Genomic DNA, 18,883 nt, shown 5'->3' with positions numbered 1-18,883 from the left:
CACAGTTCTTTCCTGCAGCTGCAGTTTCTGACTAGGGTAACCCAAAACACATGACCACATGATAAAACAATGTAATGCAGCGCTTCGGGAATCCCGACTGGACAGAAGGTTGGAAAGCGATCCTTTGTGTAAATAAGAGCTGGCCTCACATAATGGTAGATGCTCGAAGATTTAAAAATCCAAAGAAGCATGTACTTTCCCTAGGATGTGATCAGGATTCCAAAGGCTTTTACACAAATATTGTCACGTCCGTCATCCTCCAGCGCCATGTATGTGAATGTAAATCTGGCAATCTCTGGAGGGACTTTTGATTTTTATGAAGGTAAATTTGAAAAAGATTCCAGCATTTCTCTTCTCGAGCTTGTTGTCAGATCACCAACCGACTTACTCCTTCTGATACTAGCCCGAGTGGAAGAAACTTCTTAGATGACATTTGCAGGGTCCTCATTTCCCCGTCGCAGCCCATTGCCTCTGCTCCTGGCCAGTCCAAACACACGTCTCCAGGTCCTCCAGGGGAGGGAACGTAGCACTGCCCCCTCCACGACCACCAGAGACCTGATCCAGCACTTGGGAAACCTAGAGTGTTCTTTCTTGCTCACAAGTACTATCCTCTCATAACGCATGAAATAGTAACAGATAAAAATAGCATTTTGGAAAATGTTTTGGATGACAGATGCGGGAATTGGACTAAGTATGAAATCGTGCAATTTACTGGAAAGAGAGTATGCTTTTCAGTTAGAAGGCTGGATTCACAGTCCTCGCTCTGCCATTCACCAGCTGGGGAAACCTGGGGAAGTCTCTCTAAGCTTCATGATCCTTCTAATCTTAAAAAAGACCATGAATATCTCCCGTACCTATTCACAGTGTGTTTGTAAGAACTGGATTATTTGTAAAGTGTGCATAGAACCTCAAGGTTGGCCAGAGGTGAGAGTTTAGTGCCTCTTCTCAGGTCCTTTTTGAGCATCAATATAACCCTGGGCATGCACACAACTTTACACCTGTATGTAGCTCTCCAGATTCCCAGTAATATGTTGGAATCTTTCCAATCTCCCTAAGGACATCTCATTCTCTATCTTTTCCTTTAAAGCTTTTTTTTTTTTTTTAGTTAGCCTGTTATATGCCCCAACCATTACCTACTGCCTGAAGTAGCTGAGATGTTCACCAAATGCCTCTAACACCCCCAGTGTGAAGACTGTTAGCACTACATGAGCTCTGAGTCAGGGCAAATATAGACAGCCACACGAGTGGGGGCTTCTAGGCAAAGAACAGACAGGTCAAATAGTTCCATGGGAATGAGGCTCTGAAGGAGATGTAAGTCTCTTCTTCCCCCTACTGTAGCCGCCGCCTACTGTAGCTACCAGGATGCTGTTTTTTCCCATGCTTGTGGGCCGTTCGAAGCTAAAGAGGCAGGAATATGAACAGTGCAAATCAAAATGCCACAAAGCTCATTGTTCTTACGAACGTGAAGTCATTTTCCTTGAAAAAATGCTCTTGGATCGCTGCGATCCTTTGGTTCATTGTCAGAGTTCTGAAAAAGTTGATTCTGACCGTATTTTGCCAGTGTGATCGTTTGTCTTATGGAGGAGAGAATTTTTGGAGGTCCTTTCTTTGCTATTTTCAGTGACATCTAGTTCTCCCTTGGGGTCTTTAGCAGTAATTCTGACACAAGAGAAATGGACCTCTTCAACAGCCTATTACATATGCTGAGCATATATCCGGTTTCATTATGTTATATAAACGCAAATGACTCTTTTTGACTCCATTCATATGGCCCAAAGAGATAGCAGCTTATGGTCATAGGTAAGAAAGAATAATGATTAGTAAATACATTAATTAGTGTTATATTTATACTTCAGCAGTGAACCAGTATAATAGTTTCGAATTATAATAGTTTTCTTGCTATATTAAACTTGCCACTCTTGGAAATGAATTCACCTGATATTTCCAGTACAGGTCTAGACTTAGTCAAAGTCTTCTTCTAGATCTTCCCAAAGTAGTCCCTGGCTCCTGATGACCAATGATGGAACCAAGGTCCTGGTGTGGCACCTCTAAAATTACAGCTGTCATACTCTCCCTCTTAGACATTGTCAGCTTTCGGCCTAACAGAGATTCTACATCTACACCTATATCTACATCTGTCTATATCATTGGGTCTAATTCCCCTACTAATATTTGTTTCCCTGGATAACTTATTTCCTTCTTGTACTTTGAAAGAGTATGAGGAACGTGAATAGAGCTCTATGTCGACCTGTGAGTCTGGTACGAATGTTCTAGGGATCTCAAAGTTCAGCGGTAAGGATTGCTCTCTAAATCAAGAACTTAGTCCAAGAACCAAAATTTTCTTAGGTCCTGAAGGATGACTCCCAGGTAGAGAGATCACACGGGCTGTCATCCCATCAGATCCCAGCTCACTATTTTTCCTTCCTGCCTTTGCTTTCATTCAGGTGGTAGAGACTTCTGTTCATGCATATCTGGGTCTCCTCTCCCCTAGAACTGTGGGAGAATACGTACTCAACAAACAATCTTGCCGTTGGACAGAGTCATATGACTAGTAATAGCTGATAGGCTGAGGGCAGAAGTAACTTGTATCATTTCCCAGCCCGGGAATTTTATTGCCATTGTGAGACCCTGCAACACTTTCTGCCCACTGCTGTCATGACTGGTGATGCTCCATCCATTGGTACCACTATTAGCCTGGGTTGCAGAGGTAGAATGACATAGAGAAGCACCCTTCACAGAAATCTGCTAGTTATCAGGTGTGACCAAAAAATATCTTACCTCATTTCATGATTTTAAGCTTGACCCATCTACAGTCCTCTGCCTTGGCCACCTGCACCATTTTTACCACATATGTCACATTCATCAGCATCATCATGCTTATTTGAGACAACGAAGGGAGGCGAGGGGCTCATAAATGTTTTCTTTTCCCCTGAGCCTCCCACTAACATATGAAGCTACAACACAAACCACGCAAACCATTCTCTGTTCTATATTTAACTAACATTCTCTTTCTCTCCCTAAGAGATAGATTTGACATGGAACTCAACTATCTAAAATCAAATGATGAGAATATACACATGCTCTGAGTTCCAATGCCTCTTTATAACTACGGCAAACCACCATCGTCTTGGGTTTCCTTTTGCTGCTCTGTAAAGCAAGGACAAGAGTGATATTTCCCAAGGTGGTTATGAGAATGAGTGTGTGTGGGTGTGTGGGGGAGTGTTAGGGGAATTGTGGCGTATTTTGCATAACGCGAGCTATAAATGAAAAAGGCACTCCATTCTAAGGGAGCAGTCGGGAGAACTGTAGACCTCCAGAGCATGCTGGAATCTGTTTTCTATTTTCTCACGTTTGTTACATGCTAAACTGTTTGGATCCCCATTCTCTATTGAGATATCTGGCCCCAGCAAAACATGGAATTGCTACATTTATTTACCGATTTAAGAATAGTAGCCAATCCAATAAGAAAAAGGATCATTCTTATATCGGCCTGAAGGGGTAATGAAAACTTGTGCTTCTGCAAATTCTAAATGCTTTATTTTTTCACTTGTTCTCACTTATAAAATAACTGGCCACTTTTCATTAAAACGTGAATACATTAACACAATATGACAACTAATTAAGCCTTATAAAAGGATATGCAGGGAAAGCTACATTTCATTTTTACCCCTGGCATCTAGGTTCCAGTCCTTCGCAGAAGCAACTTTTGTTACTATTACATGTTCTATGCAGATAATATATGCCATATACAATGTATAAAACCTACCTACCCCCTGTCCATATTTGTCAACTTAAATGGGAGTAGAGCATGCACAATGATTTTAAACTTGCTTTTGTTTACTTAACAATGTTATCTTAGCCATTATTCCTTTTCGGTTCATATAGGCACCCGCTTTTTTTCCTAGGGCTAAATAATATTTCACTGTACATTTAGGACTTGACTTAATGGTGCAAAACTGGATTCGGCCAAAGTGGAGGGCTGTAGGTGGGTCTAGCTCAAAATAATGAGATGCAGTAGAATATCGGTTCTGATAGCACAGGTTATGCTGCATTGACAGACAATCCCCAGAGGATGCATATTTATATTGTTTTCAGTTTAAGGCTATTGCAGATGATGTTATGAAAACTTTGTTTTATCTTTGCATACGTGTGCAAGTATACCTAAAGGATAAGGTCCTAGCAATAGAGTTGCTAACATAAAGAGTATGTATATTTTCTTTCATTTTTAGTTAAATTTATTTATATACAATCAAACGCACCCTTTTTGAGAGTGCAGTTTGTGTATACCCGTGTTATTGACAACATAATTAAGATATAGAACATTTCTGTTGTAATAAGCTTTAATACTGTTGAGATATGATAAGGCCGATGGATCAAGAGATGACTGCTATTGATAGAATCGTTCATTATGCTCACGGTTGCCCAGAGAGGGAGCACATATCACACCACAAGTCACCATAAGGGGACTCGCCAAAGATGGGACAGTGAAGTTGGTGGGCAAGAGAGAGAGGAACTGTAGGCTCAACCTTTCTTTTGATTTCCACAGGAAGCATAGGGGAGGAGAGATGACATAGGGGAGGAGAGTTACTAGAGAGCAAGTGTAGATTCTGGATTGGTCGGTTTGTATTTGAGATGACTCAAATCAGACTGTCCAGAACAACGTATAACTGGATCTGCGTATAGGGCAGATGTCAAAGCATCAAGTTTACTGGATATAGAAATACGGTTAATACAATTCCCATTACTGCAAATGTTCCCTCACAAGCCTTTGCGAAAACGTCCTCCCTAACCTCTGGTTCCAGGCAACCACTTGATTGCTTCCTATCACCATAGTTATAAATGGGATCAAACAGTATACATGCTTTTGTGCTTGACTTCTGTTGCTCAAAATAATGTTTTAAAAACTCATTTATGTTGTTTTGTATGCGAATAGTTCTTTTTTTTTTAATCGATGAGCAGTGTTCTATTGTATGGATATACTACAATTTGTTTATTCATTCATCTTTGATAGACATTTGAGTTGTTTCTAGTTTGGAGCTATTATGAATATTGCTGCTTTGAATATTCTTTCAAATGTCTTTCATGGGCGCAAGTGCACATTTATCTTGGGGAAATACCTAGGGGTGGAATTTCTAGGTGTGTGTGTAACTTTATAAGAAACTGCCAAATGGTTTTGCAAAGTGGTGTGCCATTTTATACTCTAGATGGTGTGTAAGAGTTTGAGCATCCCCGCCAGCACCTGATCTGGTCAGTCTGGATGCACGTTTTGATAAATATTGCTCTCCAAACGTGTAGCAGAGACTGCTAGTTGTCTGAACCAACAACTGCTCCTGTCTTCCTTCTGCCTCGCCTCACATCATTAAGCTAACGCTCTGTGTATTCAATATATCCCAGTTCCAGTCAGTACGGCATAAAGCAAAGTCTGCTGGAAGCGAACTAGGTAAGCTTTTCTTTACCTAATAAAGGAACAGATGTGTCTGCACTACTCCCTTGCTTCCTCCTTGCTCCCTACTGACTTGACGGCAGACACGGTTCCTGGTGCTGAGGAAGGCATCCTGCCAGCCACCATGAAGGGAAGGCAAAGAGAACCATAGCAAATGGCAACCCAGAGCCTGTGAACCAGCAGCCATCTATATCCAAACTTCAAATAATGTCAGAAAAGTCAACCTGGACTTATTTAAGCCATTGTACTCCACGTAGTCTCTTATTTGCAGAATATCAGCTAACATTCCTCACATTCTTATCATTCGTTTAAGCGATGCCAAAGGGGATCTCCAGTTGATACCCCTAGTGAAGGAGAATGCCTGCTTCTCCACACTTCTCACAACATATGGCATGGTTTTAATATTTAATATTTTGTTGTTTTAATATACATGTACTTAATTATGGCTTAAGTTGGAACTTCATTTACTTAAAAGCTATACATTGTCTTTTCTGTGACTTGCTTGTATATGTCGTTGGCGTATTGATTCATAAAAACTCTTTACATCTTAATAAAACCACCTTTTATGTGCCATATTTGTCATATGTCTCTCAACTTTGTTTATGGTAGGGTTTTTGTTAGAAATTTTTAGTTTTTTTTATAATTGTCAGCGCCAAGCTGATCAAGACGGGAAAGTTTCAATGGTGAGATGCCCAGTTGAAAGAACACACGAGGAGCCGACATGAGAATGAAGAGGCAGGTACCACCTCTATTGCGGGGAGCGTGCGCTCCTGCGCTAGGGGATCACGTGGTCTTTATATATGTCAGAGAACAATACTGGCAATCTGCCACGCATGCGTGATAAACAATAAGCTGAATCATACATAAGTTAGGTGCAGGCGCCCTACTACATTAATGTAACATTCTAAATCTGGAGTCCTATCCCTAGTTGCAAGCCTGGATCAAAGTGAGACCTGAGACCCATAATATAATGTATTTTAAAGTGAGATGTCCTGTATTTAAATGCTGGTTTTGTTCCTTACCAGCTCTATGATCCAGGGGCTATTCTACACTCAATTACCTATGTTTGATCTGTTTTATATACTGCTATTATAAGTTGTTCTGAGATTTGAACCCAGGTCTACCTTACTCCAAAACTCACAATCTTTTTACTATGTATCAAAGTACTTTAAATCCTACAGATTATACACTGTCTCAGCCCATTGGTATGCACAATATTTAGGCCACCATTCTAAGGGAAAACCACAGCAGAAGTCGCAGAGAAGACTGGCTTTCTTACATATGCACGCTTCCAATCTTTGGAAAACGCAGCTCCCCTATGCCTTTATCGGTAGGTTACAGATATGTGGCTCACCTTTCTAAGAGAAATCACACATAAAGCACTGAAAACACACTGGCTTTCTTTGGTTTATGGAAGGGCTGTACTTATACTTCCAATATTTTCTAAAACCGTGGCTCCTCTATGACTTCATCTGTAGGATACATATAGATATGTGGTAGGTCTAAGTTGGTCTCCCAAGATCGAATTGTATCTCTCTTTTGATAATCTCTAATAAAATAATTCGTTCAGTTTGTGAAATCTGCCAATGCCATTATCAATTGAACCCCAAAATGTTATCAACGATTTAAATTATTATTAACATACAAATGTAAGAACCATGGACAATCTGGTTAGTGTGGGCTTGTCTTTCCCTCTATGGCTGTATAAGGGTGGGCATTTCATTTTTTTTAACCTACATGAAATTAGAATTTTACAGTCCATGCCAAACAAAATCAGTCTCTTCCTCAACCCCATTTCCATTTTAGACTGTGATTTTGCTTTGGCTTACATTTTAATAAAGTTGGCATTTTTACCTCTTCTGCATCTGGAAATTCCCAATTGGCTTTGTCACATTGTAAAATGTAGTAATTCAGTTGGACTGAATTCGTTTTGAGGAATAAACCACCACTTTTGACATTTTCTCCCTTATGATATATTGATTTGCAAGATATGCCATGAAATATATACTTGTGCGGGTATATGTGTGTGTGCACACTCACACACACACATGCACTCACACACACGCACACACACACACACACACACAAACTGAAGTTAAAAAAAGAGCAAGAATCTCATGCATGGTTCGGCTTACTCTTAATTAGATTACTTCATTTAGGGTAACTCCAAGGAGTTAGAAGCTGAATAAAAGCAAACTCAAGAGAGAGGACAAACAGGAAATATATATGTAGACTGTTAAAAACACAATCGTTCCCATTCCTTCGTTGCTTTTAGAAAATAAGCAGTATTTTTTTTAATGTGTGCAGTATTTAATTTTAAAAAGAACACAGTCTGATAAATCAATAAGTACAAATAAACCTGCCAGATTCCCTATATCATGTAACTCTTCAATGTCTGAAACGATGTGACAGCAATCAAAGATGTCTATAGGGATCCTGCTTTCCCACCACCTTTGCAAGTAAACGAGACTGTAATTTGCCAGCCGAGAATGGCCACCCTGCTGATGGCACCTTCTTCTTTTCTTTGAGGGTAAGGGTAGGGTAGGGTGACTAATCATTCCATTTACCCAGAATTTGGGAGGTTCCCAAGATGTGGGACTTTCAGTGCCCGGGAAAGTCCTAAGAAACCACGACGAGTTGGTCAGCCCGGAGCAGGGAAACCTGTCATGAATGTTACAAATTGCACCATCTGGGTTTGATATTGGAACACATGACTGTCCTTCATGTGCCCGGAACTGAGATCATTCCTGGAAATGTTCACAGTTGTCTAAATGGAAGACAAAATTCTGAAACCACAGTAAAACCTTAAATGCTTTAAAAGTTTAAAATGAGTGTTTTTTGTAGTTTAATGTCTCCAGAGTAATGAGGGTATTGATATGAACACAATATATTCTAGAAACAAATTCAATTAGAGAAAAACAACCCTCCCTGAGATAAATATCAAGTCTAAGATGCATATCAGCTTAATGTTTAGCTATGAGGGGAAAAGAGACATTGATGGTATGGATCAAAATGCATTATAATATTTAGAAAGCAATTTAGAAAGTAATTTCTTTTATCGTTATGAGTATTGAATTTTCCAAGATAATGAAATGCCCATTTTATGTGAATAAGTCATCGGTGTCTAATATCCTGGTGGCAACTTTCAAAACATGATACTTGTATCGGGCACTGTCATCCACATTTAGCTAATGCCCAGAATTGGGGACTATGTCTAAATGTATCTGGTGTGAAACAAAGATCTCTGAAAAGGAGTATTTACACGCACACATTAAATATTACGTACTTTGAAAACAACTAGACGCCTGTCAATTCCTCCTTCACAGTTGTTCGTTTTGTAGGAAGTGTTTGGATTGAGAATTTTTCCATCTACTTTTTAGTTGATGGCACTGCTAAACAATATGCACAGACGAGCGATGAGAGGACCTGGCTGAACTTTCCCCATGTTGCTCTATAAGAAGAGTCAGGGTGTAACTTGGATGTCAGCCCAACCATGTCTTCCCTTTTGATTCTCATTGAATTGGTCATATCTTCATCCTGACTGCAGTAGAGACCCTCCCGTGATTCACGGGGGTGGGTGGGGCTTGCAGTTCTCATTGTTTCTGACTCCAGTTCCTGCTTCTGATGAGTTAGTGTCTGGACCACCTCACCCTTCTAGCTTACCCTCGTTAGTGGTCAGGGGGTTGCACCACTCAGATCTCCCTTCAAGACAATCTGCTACCAAGAGTGTGGTTAGCAGACAGCTGCCGGCTGCTGTACCTATAGATCTGCCACGGCAGTTATGCCAAGGCTACTCTGCCTCAGAGCTGCTCCGAACCAAAGACTGAGCATGAAAGGGGACTAGATCCAGGCCTCTGTTTGATGTGGATTTTCAAATGTGCAAGCTTTGCTCGGGGGCTCACATCAGCCAGGCCACAATGGTCAGAGCTGCACTGCAGCCTAGGAGGCTTCTGTCTCAATCTTCCTTCCTTCCTTCTTGCCCCTCGCTGGTATTAGAAGGTAAAGGCTCCCCTGGCCTACTCCTATTGTCTCTCCCCCTTATCTTTCATTGGCATTTTCTCCATCGGTATATCTGCTTCTTAGAGGACCTGAATTAACACATAGTTCTTCTTATTGCCTTATGGTAGATACCACTAAAAGTACCAGTGACTTAAGGCTCTGTGGATAGCAGGTTTTTTATTGAAAGTTGGAGGCAAAAGATGGTGTTTACCCCGTGGCACACCAAATGATATAAAACAATCTTCGGCATCCTCATCCTTAAAATCTTTTGTTCACACTCACATCTCAGAATTCCCGTAAACTCTTTTTCCATAGGTTCCAACCTCTTGCCACATCTTTCACATTCCCAGCCTCGCCTCATTTCTTTGATCTTTACTCTGCACTCAATATTTGCTACACCCACCCCAGCCCCCAGATTCTTGTTAACTTCCCTTTTTACAAACCATGTCATCGGGCTATCACCCACTCAAGTGGTCTATAGTTTTTCTTCCTAAAAGGAACTGTCGTTCGGGATAAAAAATAACATTTTTTTCAAACCCCACTATGCATACAATGCATGATTAAGGATCAAGAACCACAATTCTCATATTTACAGATTAAAAAAATAGACATCTCCATAACTGTATCCAACGAGACAGAATATTTGTTTACTGCTATGAAGTCATGAATAAAAAAGGAAGGGAAAAAGAGCTAAATTGACAGTCAAACCAATGGCATTGTGGTACTGATTTTATACATTTAGGATTTACTGTAGAATATTCTCTTATTTGCCGTAAAACCACCTGTAAGCATCTAGTGATAGTTGATAATTCGAATGATGTGGAACGTGGAAGAGATTAACTAGCTGTTTGCTAAACCCATCTCCCTCTTTTGTCGAGCGATTCCGTGTGATTCCATGACTGAGTTGTGGCGAATAAAATGTGGGCAGGAGTGATGTCCACCACACTCCACCAGGACTGGCTCATAAAATTCCCAATTCATGGATCCTCCATGCTCTTTTCCTCTCTTTAACAATTGCTGAAGATGACAAATCTACACCATGGAAGGATCATGGGTCTCTGAAATTAATCATGGAGAAGAGCATCTTATTTATCAAAAATTTTGCCAATTTTTTATTGGGTGGCTGGTTTTCTTATTATTAAGTTTTGAGAGTTGTTTATATATTCTGGATATAAGTCCTTTATCAGGTATATGATTTGCAAATATTTTATCTCAGTCAGTGCTTGTCTTTTGATTCTCTGTTTTGATTCTCGCTGTTAAGTGACTTTCAAAGAGTAGATTTTTTTAAATTTGATGAAGTCCAAATATCAGTGTATTATTTATAGATCATATTTTGGTATTGTATATAAGGACTCTTTTTCTAATCCAAGACAAAAGTTTTTCTAACGTTTTCTTATAGAAGGTTTATAGTTTTAGGCTTTTTGTTTTGATTATAGATCAAATATAGTGTGTATGTGGTATGACATACAGATCAAAGTTAATTTTTTTGTATATGGACATCCAATTGTTGTCACCTTTTTTTTGAGAAGTCTATGCTTTCTCTACTGAAATTTTTTGCACCTATGTCAAAAGTCAGTCATCCATACATACGTAGGTCTATTACTAGATTCTTTATGCCATTGATATCTGTGTCTATCTTTATGTCAGTACCATACTATTTTGATTACAGTAGCTTAATAATAATTTTTGAAATTTGGTAGTGTTAGCCCACCTTTGTTCTACTTTTAAAAAGTTGTTTTCGTTATTTTAGGTTCTTCGCATTTCCATACAAATTTTAGAATTAGTTTGTCAATTTATAGATATAAAAATCCTGCTGGGATTTTGATTAGCATGTCATTTAATCTATTGATCGACTTGGAGGGAAGTAATATCTTAACAATATCGAGTTTGCTGGCCCTCGAATAAGGCATATCTGACCATTTATGTTGGCAATTATTTAATTTTTCCCCGGGAATGTTTTATACTTTTAACCGTACATGTCTTTTACATATTTTGTTCAGTTTATCCCTAAGCATTTCATACTTTTTTGCTATTATAAAGGATATTTGAATTTCAATTTCCTATTGTTCCATGACAGTATATAGAAGTACAATTATTTTTGTATATTGATCTTTCATGTCACAACTTTGCTAAACTCATTTATTATGTCTAGCAGCTTTTTTCTAGATCCATCGGATTTTCTACATGGGCCATAATGTCATCTGCAAATACAGAGTTTTACTATTTCTTTTCCAATCGTTACTTCTTTTCCTTGACTAATTTCTCTGTCTAGAATCTCAAGTACAACGTTATCTAGAGGTAATGAAAATAGACATCTCAGTCTTGTTTCAGACTTTAGAGAGAAAGCTTTGTCTTTCACCATAAGTATGATATTAGCTTTGGTTTTTGGTTATCAGGTTGAGGAAGTTCCATTCTATTCCTGTTTGCTGAGAGGTTTTGTCAGAAATGGATGTTGGATTTTGACGAATGTTTTTTCTATATACATTAAGATTACCACATAGTTTTTTTCTTTTATAGTTTGTTAATATAGTGAATTATATTCATTGATTTTCTTGTTTTATGCCAACCTGTATTCCTGGGATTAATCTCATATGGTCATGATGTATTATCTTGTTTATATATTGTTGGATTTGATTCGCTAAAATTTGCTAAAATTTTATTTAGAATTTGTTTTTGAAAAGCACCGGTCTATCACATAGTAAATATTCAAGAAATGCTAATGACGCCTCCCATCTTCTTCAGTTGTTTTTCTGGAGAGCGATAACCAGAAGTACAAAAATATGCCCAGTAGTGCATTTAAGCACCTGGGCAAATTTAATTAACCCATTATGAGTTGTCATAGGAATTTAGGTTAAATAACATGTAAATTTAAGTTTAATTTGCATTTCTTAGCTACATGAAAATAATGTAGCTAAGAAATGCAAATGTCAGTTTCAGACATATACAAGCAGCAGAAAAGCTCGCCTTCCAAACTAAGGCTAACGGAGTGCCTTTATAAGCACACAGGACAGCACAGTCAGGCTTCTAGTAGAGAACTGGAGAACTTATCCATATACATTACGCTCTGTTAAACCTCACACTCAGAGATCCATTCACCCCTGAGCACACAACATGTCCAATTCACAGCCTACCTAACTAAACAAGGCTGTTATGCAAATCGGTAGAATCCCATTGTCGGTAATCTTCTACCCATTCTTACATGTCAAGTAAAACCAGAGACAACCGGATGCAAGAGCAGCCAATTGGTTTTCAGTTTGAGTCCTATGTGTCATCACCTTCCAACATTTCTAGGGCTATAGTCATGAGCTGCTTAACACAGCCATTCATACTGTCCGAGCCCAAAGGAAAAGTATTCCTTTCTGTTATCAACCACAGGCTGTTTATGCAACAGCTAGACAGACCCGCTGGTAGCAGCCAAATCTTAGGAGGCCTGGAGGAACTGATATAGAGAAAGAATCAGCAGATGTTTGTGGGTATAGGCGGGGCTGTCTATTGCGCCATAACATATAATGTAATGTAATCTAAAATCTGTACAGAAAACTATGTTCAAGCTTAGCACATTTGCGTCTAAGAAACTTGAATGTTTACAGTTTCATTCAACACTAGGCTGCATTCAGGGTGTGACAGTAAGTTAATTCCAGTGGTATCAAGTACCTGTAAGGCAGGCTTGGTTGGTCTTCCAATTTGTCTTCTGACCATATTCTGGATGATCCCATTTGGGGTTCAAAAGAGATTGTAATTTCATCTAATATTTTATAATAAACTTTAGGCACGGTTGAGTAGAAGTAAATTTCTTAAATGAATCATTGGCCCCTACCGTTTGCCTAATTTTCTTTTTCCTTCTCTTGCTCTCTATTTACTATTATATTCTAGGCAAAGATAGGATGGTAAATTAGTATAAGTTTTACTGACTGGGACACATTGCTAAGAAAGCTCTGAGGTATTTCTCATGAGCAAATATTTCTAAATTTATATTGGTTCTGGCATTAAGTGAAAATGAAGCATTTTCCTCCATTTCTAATGACCAACAGAATTTGAATGCATATTCTTTCTGACTGCACGCTCTTTTTTGAATGCCATCTGGGTGCCCGATGCAAAGTTTCTGTTTTTTAAAAAAGTAAGGCCTTTGTTTGCAAAGATAATCTCTTATATATTTTTTGACCCCAGTATACCTAGGACAGTACAAGGCACATTATAAAACTTCCATAAACATTAAACAAAATTAGAAAAATTGTGTGTTTAGGGCAACACTCTTTGTTGTTTGGACATTTGGTCTCCCGGTTTCTTTAACTTTTTTATTTTCCCTGATTCTTATCATAGACAAACCTTCCTTTCACTAGCAAGAAGTAGATTTTCTTTTAAATAAATAAATGAATACATAAATAAAGAAAAAATTTTATGAATTTGTACATTGTATAGTGTATATTTTTGAATTTATTAATGTACTGATGCGTTTATTTCTTTCTGAGAACATAATTGGCCAAAATCGTGAAAGAAAGACATTGCCAGAGACCACACTCTGTATTGAACATTACTACTTTGGCAGGACTTTCTGAGCTATGACCTCCCTGAAAGGAGGAAGCACAGAAGAGCAGAAATGCTGAGCTGACACATCTAATGATGATTCTCTCTTCGCACGTGGAAGACAGGTTGAACCATGCAAACACGTTATCTCAACCAGAACAGTTTGGCTTACACGAAGCGGGAGAGAAGGAGATATAGACCATTTCAGCAAATGAGGTTTAGAGGGAGGATTTCGGGAAAAGTAATCTGGACAACTTGTCCAGTGCCTCGGTCCAGTGTTTATAAACACCCCTGGTGTTTGAAGTATGAATGTTTGGAAGATCAAAGAGCTCACATTCAAAATTCATGGCGAAGGAAGCACTCTGAAGCCACATGCAAATATCATGTTTAGGTATCTGGATTGTCTGAGCCTCTGCTCCTCTCCATTCCAGAGCTAATAAAGAGCAAACAGAACTAGTCTTGCTGCCCTTAGTCACCTAAACACTGCCTCTCCCCTTGCATTATTTATTATCATTCGAAGCAACAGATGCTACCAATCTTATGGCTCTATAGAGCCTGACCAGTCTCCTGGGAAATACTCCCGAGGCTAGAGTCTGCCAACACTAGACTAGTTTTAATAATCTACAATTGGCAAGTCATTTATTTTAGATATCAACCGAGATGAGCAAGACAGCAGAGACTTAAGCACAAATAGGCACATTTGTTACAACCTTAAGGAAGTAGGAAGGAAAGAGGAGCAGCATCTGTTGGAATCGTTGGAGGAAACATCAAATACAAAAGAAGGACATGCACCAGGTGAAACGATTCGAGTTGAAAAGGAAGAAGAATATCAGAGATTCCCAGAAGGAGCAGAGCCAGAATCAACAGTCAGGAGGGAAGAGAAGAGAATGCGTATAGAAAGTGTTGAGAGAAAACATGACTCAGTGAATGACCCTGGACTCAAGTCCCTTAACCTTTCCGGGTCTCAACATCCTTCTTTATAATCCCTCCCAGGGAGTTATATTGGCACACTCTGATGACTGTTAAGTCCAGGAATTGAAGTACAGATGGAGTCTGACTTACGACGGTTCAACTTATGATTTTTTAATTTTACGATGGGATGAAAGTGATATGTATTCAGTGGCAGTGGTACTTCAAATTTTTTTTTTTTAGGCGCAGCAACCCTTGGTTGACCTCACAGATTGCAAGGACCTTGTCAGAGCTTACGATCCCTTAATTTTTTTATTTTATTTTTTTATGCCTACAGCACCTGGTCTTCCTAGGTGGTCTCCCATTCAAGTACTAACCAGGCCCGACCCTGCTTAGCTTCCGAGATCAGACGGGATCGGGCTTGTTCAGAGTAGCGTGGCCGTAGACTCAAATTTTGAATTTCAACCTTTCCCAGGCTAGTAATACAATGCTGTCTCGTGATGCTTGGCAATGGCAGCGAGCTACAGCTCCCAGTCAGCCACACAGTCATGAGGGTAAATGACTGATACTTTACAGAGTAATATTAAATGCATTGCCAACTTACAACATCTTCAACTTATAATTGGTTTATTGGGACATAACTCAATCATAAGGCGAGGAGCATCTGTACATACACATATATCTTTAATAACATCAGTGCCTTATCCAAACTAAATTTAACATAGCATGTTTTATAGTCACACGCCTTGTGTTTTATTTCACTATTTTCTTCATGAAAAAATATTTCATTTGGAAACCAACTAGTGAGCATAAAATAAAATGAATGGGGTGAAAGTTGTCAGTAGATTTCCACATATGTGTCAATAGGTGTGAAAGGGATTGTCTGATTTGTTAACACCTCATTTTTGGATCAGTCCCTCCATAAATACCCTTCTCACACCTCGGAAAGAACGAGAACAGAATATATTTAAACTGGGCTTACTGGATGAGTCCAGAGCCTTGCTGAAAGATCTGAAGCCTTGAAAAAAACAGGTTCTCAGTATATGAGTAAAATGACAGTTAAATTTATTTCAATTCTGCGGTCTTTTATTTAAAGGAACCATGCTCTTATCTCTCCTTGGTTTTACTTATTTGTTTTATTTCAATTTATTGAAATTACTTCATACCTGGCAAATGTCTGTATGGTAGAGGGGAGAGGAAAGGAGATGGACTGGGAAGAAGGAAATAATCTTGAGATGGCTAGAGGGGAGTTCTAGAAATTTTTTTTCTGATTTCCATACCAAGCCAATGGTAATGAGGACTTGCTCCACGCTGGGCACTGGGTGAGGCATACAAGGCACTATGCTGGATGGACATCAAAGGGAGAGCAAAGAAACACAACAGCTTGGCAGACACACTGACTTAAAAATCCATTTGCATAGGCTTGAGAGAGCCTATTGTCTCCTGGGGAGGCTTTGGCATGGCCAGGAGAAAACATCAAAGACACTCCAAACTTCAAATCCCTGATCAGCAGGACAGGAAATGGGAAAGTCATCCTAGAAGGGATTTGGAAAGGAAGAGGCTTATCTAAGGACGCCCCCTGGTCCCTGAACATGAGCTCTCGCCATGTGTACATTCAACAGACGTGATATGGTGAACAGCTTGGCACCCAGTCAGTAGCAAGTCTTGCCCTAGCCCCCCACCAAGAAACTGCAGGGAATAAGACGAAACAAGGAAAGATAATTCAATAGGAGTATTTTGTCATCTTCATGGTCAACTTAACATTTTCAAAGGATCCCATCGAACAAGAAAGCCTGCATTCTAAAACGACAGAAGCATAAATAAATATCCAAAGATAGAAGCCCAAAGGGACAGGAGAAGACCAAATTCAACCCAAACAAAGTGAAAAAGTAGGGTTTGCCTGAAATGCTAGCTGGCATGCTGGACTCAAACTCCTGGCGGCCCGGCGGGGGCGCTTCAGGCTTACAGTGTCTCAGTATGACCGAGGGGCCAAAAGTTGCCAACGAACACAAGGAAAGGCCTTTAATTCCATGTTGCTGGGAAATAACGACAGACTCTGAAATCCGCCCATGTGCAGAGCTCAGACAAGGCTGAAATTTCACATGTGGCCTGCCACCAAAGTAGGACGGTCAAAACGAACCTGGCCAAGCTTTTTCCCAAACACAAAGTTCCTATAAAATCAAGGGATAGAAGGTTTCTTGAAGAGACAGGAACGTTAAAGCAAATATGTGGGATACACTAGATGTATATTGATGGTATGTATTATGTATATGTTGATTAAACTAATAATACAGACTCTATACATACATATATATAGTGTATTTACATATTTTTAAATAACTTAAAATATAAATTTTAAAACATATACTTAAAGTTGAACAAAGCTGAGATTTTAAATTAAGGCCACAGCAAGTGGGAAATTTTTAAATGAGCCCCCAAGCCCAGTAATCCTTTCTTCTGCATGCCTAGTTAGGATGCACGCGTCCAGTTTGCAGGCTGTGTACTATAATGTTCAAGTTTAGAGTTTCTGGAGTGAAACCTCCAAGCCTTAGATGCCAGCTTCACTACTATTGGTGTGACTTAGAATAAGTTCTTGAACCAGACCTCAGAAAACATGGACATAATATCAGTACTTACCTTATGTGGCTATCATGGGGAATAAGCAAGATATATACGTAAAGGACTAGACTGGACCCTGATACATACCGGCGACTCAATAAACACCCACTATTAATATCACAAATCTGTTATAAGCTCTGTGTCCTAAATCCCTTTGTAGTATCCACAGCAACTAACAGAGCAAAGAGTAACCAGTAGAATTCAACACACGCCTGTGGCTTGACTTAGAAGTTAGGGTTCCATACTTGTTTGATTCCTTAAATCCCACAGTGTGAACAGAATGTAGAACAAAGAATTTCTTTTCTTTTTTCCATGTGGTTATTTCCACCAGTTATTGTTTTCATCAGTTATTAAACAAACACATTTTTTCTGTGACCTATTTTTTTTTTATCTTTGAACAGACTAAATGCTTGTTCCTTGTCATCTGTATTAGTCCTCATAAATAATTCTCCTAGATGTCAGTAAAATAGTCATACCTTAGAAATCCTCAAGATTTCTCCAAGGAGCAGTTTCTTCAGATGCGAATAGGTAGCCCTATTAAAAAAAAACAAAAAACAAAAAACATTTCTATATTAAAGCTAACTGAAAAATCTTGGAATGAGCAATGCTAACCAGGCATGCAGGATTTATCGGTCTTAATGTGTGCTATGTGTGCTATGGATCTCTAAGAGATGAATATAAAATGCCATATTTCTCAAATCACTTGTTCACACAACTTCTTTTCCATGAAATTACCTCTTTCACAGAACTATGACCATAGACAGAACTAACGCTCTATGATAGGCACTTTGGGACACTCTGTGTTAGAGGAACTACTTAAAATCTACTGATTTTACCCTGGAAAGCGGGGTCATAATCTCATGAGAACACAATCACTTCTCCACTTAGATGGTCGGCATATCAAGCAAGGGTAGCTATAACATATCAGTGCCCTGATCCCCAGGGTTGATCGTGATGATTTCGCTGGTTGGGAAGGTGCCTCCTTTCTTTTATACCACTTTTTATATCGGCTCCTCCTGCCTCTATAAGCTCAGAAGAGTCCAATTCTTCATAAGAGGAATGTGGTACCGTTTTCAATCAAGGCCATCACTTGTCCTGAAAGTATGTTATGCAAACATATCATTGGTGGATACACTAAAAGATGACAAAATCTACATTTGTATCACACTTTCCACAGTTATTTAAGCCTGCATTCCAATTTGTCTCTTGATCAGTGTTTTCCAAACTTTAGGATTCTAATAATCACCCATGGTAATTAGGGGATGATTCTTGGGTTGTACCATCCCATGTGTTTTGAAATGCTTCTCTGGTGAGTCTTATGATCAAGTATCCTTGAGAAATTCAAACCTGGCTGCACTGCACATTATAATATTCTCTCTCTCTCTCTCT

The 18,883-nt window shown here is 39.1% G+C and overlaps 1 protein-coding gene and 1 non-coding gene across 2 annotated transcripts in view; both read right to left on the bottom strand.

Annotated features, from left to right (window-relative positions):
• The window catches only part of MID1 (midline 1), a 546,989-nt gene that overhangs the window by 342,040 nt on the left and 186,066 nt on the right, over positions 1–18,883 (bottom strand). Inside the window, exon 5 of the mRNA XM_015599319.2 lies at positions 17,971–18,028. The gene's annotated coding sequence lies outside the window, so the exon portion shown is untranslated. The remainder of the gene's footprint in view (positions 1–17,970; positions 18,029–18,883) is intronic.
• LOC112472287 lies at positions 15,204–15,322 on the bottom strand. Its single transcript, XR_003043609.1, has one exon. It is a non-coding gene; the product is annotated as a 5S ribosomal RNA (ribosomal RNA).

The sequence above is a fragment of the Pteropus alecto genome, unplaced genomic scaffold, assembly GCF_000325575.1.
Source record: "Pteropus alecto unplaced genomic scaffold, ASM32557v1 scaffold511, whole genome shotgun sequence".
In the NCBI taxonomy this organism is placed as follows: Eukaryota; Metazoa; Chordata; class Mammalia; order Chiroptera; family Pteropodidae; genus Pteropus; species Pteropus alecto.
This window is presented reverse-complemented; position numbering and strand designations above follow the sequence as displayed.